The following is a 9,491-nucleotide window of genomic DNA, read 5'->3' on the forward strand; positions in this document are numbered from 1 at the left end:
TTGCATTTTCCTCTTTTTTGTTTCTTTTTCTACCCTGAACTTCGGGACGACAATCCACGAAAGCGTTAAAGAGAGAAAAAAGTATCCTTGAAACACATATCCTTGAAAACTATCGAGAAAGACAAATAAATAAAACAGTCACAATAAATGAAAGGAAAATTGAATGTTGAAAGCCTCAAACCTACTTGACCATATCAGACAGTTCTGATGGAAGTGAAAATAACCAGCAGACGCCACAAAGTCACAAAAGGGTGTCTCCTCTTGATGTGAAACCATCAGGGAGCTGCTTCCTGATTTACTATTTGACAGTTTGGCATCTCTGTTAGAAATGCCTCCAGAACCTTTCTCTCTTTTTCCTTGTCTGTCTCTCACATGCAAAGGCAAATACTGGCTGACAGAGGAGACTACAAACACAGCCAACAGGGAGGATCCAGGTGTGCTCCATCAAGTTGTATCTGTGGCATGACTGCAAACCTCCTTAATAGTCTCACAGATCCTCAGCAGAGGTACTTTTTTTTCCCCTTGCACTAAGAATGCTGCTCAGCTAATAAATTAGAAATCAGGTTTGTTACCCTACACCACACATGACGTTACTGATAAACCAACCAGAGAGCAATCTGCTTAGTTAATCCGCGTCTCATGCAGGGCAGACAGGCAATTCTTTTTACTGAGAATCTTTCACTTATGCCATACTGACCTCAAGATTTGCAAACAGAAAGTTCACTTTCCTTCCTTCATCCTCTTTTTCACCCTCCTCAGTTTTCCATTTCATTTCTGCAGGCTTTTAGATTGGAATTTACCGAATCCTTCAACATTGGGCTGTATGAAAACACATTTCTTCTCTGTTGTAAAATGGCCGTTTACTGCACAAGAGTATATATTAACTTCCACTCCTGGTGGAAGATGATCAGTTTTATACAGTTTCAAATGTGCTTTCTCATATCTCTGAAGAATGGACAGCTGATGTTAGGCACTACTTCATACAGCAATAAACATGCTTCTGGCCTCTGGGACAGGAAAGAACTTGTATATCAATTCCTTTCTAAATTCTCACTATTAGAATTTTAAGAACAGCCCTACTTTCACCTTCCTGTCCTTTGCATCTGTCAAATATTAATCATCATGCAACTTTATCCTATTTTAAATCTATTTTTCTGTCTCTGCTGATGACCAATTTCCTTCCCAGTTTTTGTTTGGCTGTATATCCTGACTCTCCATACACTGCAGAAATCCTCAGTGTTGAAGTCCAACTACGGGACCTATATGATAAGAGGCCATCCAGGAGGTCATCTGCAGATCTGCAGTACAGACCTATACTGGTCTATCCTACAGGATAGCACCTCAAGGATCTTGAGAAATGGGCTGAGTAGCCACAGTTACTACAGTTATCTCACCACATGGATAAAATCCTCCTTTTCCAATTTTAGTTTCTCCAAATAGCTCTGCACGTCAAATTTATTTGTGTTTTCCATGATCAACCAGATGGCCAGTCAGTAGGCCACACCAGAAGACAGGCTTTCTTAGAGAACATCAGCTCTGGGTCTCCTCGGTCCTCTACAGACAGAAGGCCTCAGCAGTGTGGTGGACAAACACAACATCACCGTGCCAGCTCATCACAGCAATCCATGCAGCAGGAACAGCCTTCTGCGTGAGCTCGTGCAAAATATTTACATTCTTTTTTCTTCTGCCTTATGCCTTCAAATGGCCTTTTAGGGATGATGTGAAGACAAAACATGTAACAGATTGTAAAATGATTCTTTGGTCAAGAGCAGAATCAGAGGCAGACACTTCTCTTATATGTGCATGGACAACTGTTCATTATAGACACGCACACTGTGGATAGCCTGACCCAAACGAGCGGTGTACATAACTAAGACGTTCACAATAAGATCCCACAACACTTTTCCCTTCTGAATGGAAGACTTCCACCTTTTGCACTTTCTTCTTCCCTACTCCCTGGTATTTAGAAAGGAATACTTAGCAAAACTTTGTTTCTAAACCATCACTGCTTGTAACAGCAAATTATTCCACCCCACATGTGCAGGCAGAGTACGCGGCACAGCAGTGCCACCAGAGCAGCCCACTTCCCAGGGAAGAATGATGAGGCATCTTGGTATTCCAAAGGGGTCCCCTTGAACAAAAGCAGAGAGTGTAACTTTCTTAGTTCAAAGCTCAGCAGTTCCTCTCCCTCAAAAAAATCCACTCCCTACTGATGTGAATGTTGCAATTTTCTTTTATCTACTTCCTCAATAACCTGCCATTAAACACCTACTAGTAGTTTTATTACTGCAGTTCTGAGCTTGTGGCCTACAGAGAGAGAAAGAGGCACAGATGTACTGCAAAAACTTCACCCAAATGCCATAAAGTCATATCCCAAGGCTGAATTATAACCGTTTTTGAGGCACTTTAAAGGATGGAAATGACAGTGTCAGTTTTTCATTACTGGTTCAAATTAAGGGCGGGGGAGGGGAAGAGGAAAGAGCTAAGTAACTAACTAAATGAATAAATAAATGCAACAAAGTCTCTGGCATGTAGGCATCCATGAGTGAACACAGCCCTTTATGAAACTACACAGAACACAAGTGCTCGCACATCACAGATACACAATGCCCAGTCTTCTAGTGAAGATGCCTTCTTAACCACAGCAGGGTTTACTTTCCACTCCCCATGATTTGAATTTAAATGGATCATGTTTACTCAAGGGGTCTTTCACTGATTGAAAAATATACCCACAGTTTGTACATTATCTCAGCTAAATTCAAATAACATATTTAAATTTAATTACTTGAAGCTTAGGGGTTTTCATGCTTTTCTTTTTTCCCTCAATTGCACACAACAACACTTATTTGTTCTTATCAATGGCCATGTGCTTTGTCAAGCATCAAAATTAAATGCTTGAAAGCACTAATGATGTTACTGTGATTAGGGGTTTTTACCTTCCAGGGTAGATACTAAAAGCCTGCTCCATTATTAATTACTTTAAAAAAAAAAGATTTCTGAGAATCTAACACTGAAGAAAAGTCCTCTTAGAAATCAAAACAAGAAAATAAAAGATTTTGTACTAATTGGAACAAAGCATTTAAGGGAATCTAGCACATTCTGTGTTTTCTCTTCAAATATTTACTTTGCAATACCGTGGGTTTTCTGCATGGCATTCTGTAAATTATATTACCAAATAATTTCACAGCAGGAAAAGGATACACAGCACAGAGAATCATATGTTTTTAATCACTTCTAAAGGCCATGTTCTCCGGGCCAGATTCTGATACTTTTTTCATATAGGGAGCCACTTACTCTCCTAACTGCCACAGTTGCTTTAAATCAAGTGTGGGCAAAAGCACCCAGCCCCTCAGCTACACGTACCTCCCTAAATGACAAAGAAAGCAGCTCTGCTCCTTCCGAAAACCCTGGTCCTGCTTCCTACCAGTGCCCAGGCTGCTCGCCCCACCTCCTGCCCAGACAGATCACTACGATCACTACTGCACCCCTTACTGGAGCACAGGGGTGGTGGTGCTCCCACCAATCCCTTGCAAACAACAGAGAAAGAGAAAATTTTACCACGACCAAATTTCCAAATACATGTATAGCATATGTGTAACCCATACACGCACATAAGGGTGAGCACTTGAAAGGTTTTCACACTTGTGAACCTGTTTGCACACACGAAGCTTAGATGTCTCCGCACATGTGAGGAACTGAGCTGGAACCTGGCACCGTTCCTCGCTGCAGGATGACAGCTACACGGCTCTCTGGGGTCCTGCACAACTGCAGGCTGGATGTGCACTTCAAAAATGAACCGTGTACGTATCGCAATTTTGTTCATTAATCTCTGTGCATACGTGGAGCAAACATTTGTACAAGTGATAACTGGGCCAGGACAGGATTTGGAGAAGGACTCAGAATGCCAATTGCTCAACTAAGCCACTGGAAGCCTCCCAAGGCTTTCTCTAGCCCTCTGTCTTCCCAGCGCCTGCCTCTCCCTCCCCAAGGAATGACAACCAGCAAGGAACTGCTCCCAGCCTGCAGACAGGGACAGGCCAGGAGCTGGGCCAGCCCTTCCGAGCCTTGGCACTTACAGCACAGACTTTAAGTCTGCACCACCGGAGAAAAATGCCCAAGGTTATTCACCCACATCTGACAGCCCTGGCTGCCAAAACGTGAAGCGATGTGACAGCTGAGCTCAGCCTCCTTCCTCAGTCCCTCTAACCAGCCATAGTCTTTCTGCAACCAAACCTTCCTTCGTACTAGACATGATGCTGCTCAGGAAAAGAACCAGCTCAGCCACAGGACTCCCCTACAACATCTTCATCCCAAAACACATCTTTCCTTTCTTCCAGGTTCCACCACACAGAACCTTTGAGCTCTAAGAAAAACAAGTGACAAGCTCTCAGATTTAGGGACCAGCCCACATCACTTATGTTTATAATGATGTATTCATAAAGGAAGGGGCTAGAAAATGAGATTTTAAAGACTGTTAACACTGTATCATTACGTTTTAAATATTTCCTCTATTTTAAAGTTTTCATTTCTTGCCTCTCCCAAAAGAACCTGCACTGCAAATCGTGCCAAACCACAAAAGCTGGCTCTGACTTGCATCAAATCAAAAGCCTGCAGAAAAACCCAGGCTGTTAGCAGCAACAAATAGTAGCAGTTGAGAATTATTAGAATGCTGTATATTTACCGTCCTACTCAGCTTTAGTTCTTGGAGGCACGGAGCAACTGCTGAGGATCCATAAAGAGCATGGCTATTTTCTGGGCTGTGTGAATCAGTTTTAGCACCAGAACTGCTCTCATTTTGATCAAACCCACTATAGGAGCTGATGGCTGACCACAGTTCCCTATGGATCACATCAGAAACTGCATTGAGATGAGGGTGACGAAGACTGCACAACCAGGACATGACTTGCCCTGGCTGCTCCCTGCTGGGGACCAGCTCTTGGCACCAATATCTTTTCAGGTGCTGGCCCTCCAACCGTGAAGGCCAAATCATGACATCTGTTAATGCAATGCAGGTCTGGAGTAACTCCAGCGATCTGAATCTGCAACCCACAATTTCAATTATTGCTTTCAATCAGAAGACTACAAAATCTACATAACATTTAGCAAGAGATCTGTATTGCAGCTCAAGTACGAGGTCTGTTTAGTCTGAGAACTGCTTGTTTTCTTCCCACTAGCTTGCTAAGAAATCCTGTTGGCATGTTCTGACAAGGATAACTTAATAGTTGCCAACAGAAACATGGCAGAATACTGTGTATGCATTTCCTGTATGTATGAATGCCAGTTTAAAGCAAACAGGAAAACAAGGCTTTCACTGGAAAGCAATTTATAAAAATCTGCCTGAACATTACAATCACTTAAAAATCAGCAACGTTTCTAAATGCTTAAACTACAATGATTAAAACAAGAAGGGCGAACGTACTTTGTGCTGTAGACTGCACTAAGAAATTCTACTGCTATAAGCAATTTGTTAAGATTTGGAATTAGTCAGCAGCTTTCTGACCTGAGCAGGTTTAGAGCCTCTGGTCACAAAGCAGGTCATGCTGCTGGTACTCTTCCCTCCAGCTGAGGTTAGAATCTGAGCCGGGATAAACAAAAATAAATTCCGTAGCCTCGAGAAGCTAACAGGGATGCTCCGCTGCATTACAGTGGATTGAGAGCAGTAGAGAGAAGGGGCCACACAGCCCCGTCAGAGATTGCTGGAGCTCTCAGAGCCCTCCTCTAGGACCTGAACCAGGCACATATGTGCAAGCGGGATCCTGCGACTCCAGTCAAGGCTGAAAACTTCTGGGAATTACTCTGTTATTTCCCAGGCACTGGTCCAGCCAGCACCTGCAGAAACCTCCAGTGCTGGGACACAGCACAGCTCTGCGGGAACCTGAGCAAGAAACAGGAGCCAGTAACCTCTAGTCATTAAAACAGATCATGATATTGGAAGCAGGGTTTTCCCCAACCTCTCAAATCACCTGGTCTGGAGCAATCTAACCACTTACCATCCCCAGGGCAGATCCACCTCACCCACACCATTTGCTGCTTCCCCCCAGAAGAGCAGCAGCCCCAGGAGGAATCCCACCATCCCCCCTGCAGCAGCCTGTGCTCCCCCCGTGCTGCTGGGTGGGATGGGGACCTGCTGAGCTGCCAGGACAAACTGAACTCTTTCTCCAGCTCCTTCCACAGGGAAATAAAAGCTACCAAATCAAAGCAAGGATGCACGAAAAGCTCCCAGCTGATGCCCATGTCTTGTTCCCTAAGCCATTCCTCAAGCAAACATCCAGCTACTGCTTCTCTTTCTCCCATCCTTCTGCCCACAGAGAAGCTGGGACATGTCTGCATATGCTTCAAGAGCTAATTGATGAGAGAAGTAATGCCATTCTCAAAGTCTGCAGGATCAATGAATTTACTTTCTGCTTCTCTGCCCTGCAAATCTCCTGGCTTGTGCAGCCATTCAACCTCACGTAATAACGCATCAACAATCAATGAAACGATACTGAACATACTGACTCTGCTCCTATCAGTATCCCATAGAGGCAACCCCTCCTCTCACATGGTGAAGGACAGCTGTTATCTGACACTTCATGCCTATACCCGTTGACAGAACCCACTCCTGCTCGCTGCTCCTTCTTCACACTCACACCAAGCCACCAGGCGTGAGCCACTAAGGGGCAAATGTGGACTCACTACCCAAGGCAACAAATCTTAATGCTGTTCTCTTTCAGTCTCACACAGTTACTTTTTACTTTAAACACAGATATCCAGATGATGTATATATGTATTAAATAACTTCCTTCATCACTCATTCTCAGCATTAAGAATATTAGATTCTGTAAAGAATTGCTTTAAAAGCATCTTTGAAATTCAGACAAATAAAAGCCTCTGCCCCATCACTTACATGCTTCGGAAATACTGAAGCATCTTCTCAACCAAATAAATAAATAAATGTTATGACTCATTTTCCCAAAGCAGCATTTGCTATTTTAACAGATAGATTTGGCCACATTATCTCATCCTGGCTTCTGAAGTGCTACAGTAATAGCAGAGTTAGAATTTGCCAATTGGGTTTCTCAGATCAATCACCCACCATCAAAATGCCAAGAACCTTGGAGAGAGAAGCACGAGCACTTTGCTCCCACTGTGATACACCAAAGTGATGGGCTCCAGCAGCATCTGTGGGCTGGATCCCAAATGTGCCCTCCTGAGCCTGCAGTTCAGATGTCCTGTGGAGGACACTGCTCTGATAGCACCTGGACATCCATGGTTCTAGGGTCATCAATGATCCTCTTCTGGAGTGGAAGAAAAGATGCTTTGTGATTTTGGAAAAGTAACGGGCATTAAAGAGCGGCACACCAAGTTCTGCTGGGCCTTCATATTCACTGCTCTTCTCACAGATACATTCACCAGAACTGAACTGAACCCATCTTCCTTCACTATAACGTGCAGACTTCTCAGGAAATTAAAAACCATAAATAGAGCTGAAGAGAAAGAGAACTATATTCTGCATACGATGCTGCTGGAAAGCCAAAGCTACCCCAAGTTTGTTAGGAAAAAAAAGAAAAAACAGACGAGGGACAAACTGGGGAACAGCCTTAAGCTTCCCAAAACACACAAACCTTGAAATTAAAATCTTAGCTCATGGTGTCAGTAACTGATTACATCATAGGTGGCACGTAATTAAACTCACACAGGGGTTTCATTAGTTTGGTTTTATGCTAGATACTGAAAAGTAGTGCATTATTCATTCAAAAGGTGTGTCAATTAGCAAAACCCTAAATGGAGTAACTACTAGATGGGATAAGTGGCTTCCTCAGTGGGAAGGACAGTTGTTAGAATTTCCTGTGCAGTGCAAGTGCCATTACAAATCCCGGAAACAAAAAATTAGAAAAAAATCAACCTGGGAAGGTTCTGAAGATCAGGGTTGTACAAAGAATGCTGCTCTGTTTAATTCCTGGAGGAGTATCGATCTACAGCGCTGGGCAAACCAAATCCTGGGAAAGCAACAGTCCCCAGTCAGCTCAGCCGGAGAGCCGCATGCCGAGTCCTTCACTGACTGTCAAACTCGCAGCACAGCAGGGGGACCCCAGGAGCACCACAGTCCCCTGTGAGAGGTGCCCCGGCTCTCCTGCACCAGCCCTCCTGGGGTGCTTATGAGCAGCAGCCAATGGGGATTGTAATGAAAAACACAACTTTCATTCAAAACCTTCAATTCAAAGTCATTTCTTCTGACAGCACGCAAAGCGCTTTTTAGATCATTTTATCGTCAGTTCACTTTTATATTTGAAGCAGATGAAGCTTCATCCAAGGATCATTCTGGCCCAAGGAGGGACGCTCCTCTGCTGCAAAGCCCCTCTGATCGGTGATGGCTGCAGCTCACCGCTGCACATAAAACATTCTCTGCTTAAGGACAAACTGCACATTTGCGAGAAGCGGTAAACAAGTGTCCCTCTGCACTCTGCCCACTCTTCTCCAGCAGTCCTTCCAGCAGGTGTGTAACCACAGCAATACCTTCCAGCAGTGGCAGGCGTGCAAGCAGAAGTGGAAAGGAGGGAGCACTGTGGGGCTGCACATCAGGCTGGCAGCAGAGCAGAGCCCTCACCTCTCCGCACCCCCCATGCCCGCACGGGGCAGCTCAGCCTGCAGAACGGAGCTCTGTGCTGCCCGCACGTCCCTCTCGCTTCCTGCCTTATTTATGTGCGCACGGAGTATCCTGACAAACGAGAGGGAAGGGTGCAGCCATTCCATCCGCATCCCCCTTTATGCTAAGAAAGATAAATTGAGGCTGATTCAGAGGACAGATTTAAAGAACGCACTATGTTATCTAGACAAGTGCAATCTTCCCAGAGAGCCGCTGGAGTGGGCTGTCTTGAGATCATGCCTTTATTTGTTTGCTAAAATAAATGGACAATGCACAGAACTCCATTCATATAGGAGGTACCTTTTCCAGCCCACTATTCCTTCTGATTTCACTTAGCTGAAACTGCCTTATTCTATTATTTATTGATGGGGCCATTTAACTGCACATAGAAAATTAAAAATAATAAAAAGCTAATTAAAAGCTTCAGCGCTTTCCTTTTAGTCTTCAGAAATCTACAAAACTGAAAGACATTTATATCAAAAGCTTATTACAATTTTAAGGGTTTTTTTTCTTTTCTCTCTGTAAAAATCCATGGATACTTTCAATGGATTTTAATGTAGACAAAACCAAAGAGATTTTATTGAACTGTAAAAGTATTTAATAAAAAATCGGAATCACTCAATCTTCTTTTTAAGACTGAGTAATAGAATTCAACAGCAGGGATAAAAATCCTAATAAATCCTAACAGAAGAGCTCAGAGAGCTGAGACAAATGTTATAATTTCCTCTTGAGTTCAGTAGGACTTTTCCATACGGGAAAGCTTAAAATGTAAATGACCAAAGGCATAAAATTCAGATGCCACAGCTACCTAGACCCTTCTAAACTATATTAAAAACTCTAATTTTTGTCACCATCCGATTACAAA

Source organism: Meleagris gallopavo, chromosome 11 (genome assembly GCF_000146605.3).
Source record: "Meleagris gallopavo isolate NT-WF06-2002-E0010 breed Aviagen turkey brand Nicholas breeding stock chromosome 11, Turkey_5.1, whole genome shotgun sequence".
Lineage (NCBI taxonomy): Eukaryota > Metazoa > Chordata > Aves > Galliformes > Phasianidae > Meleagris > Meleagris gallopavo.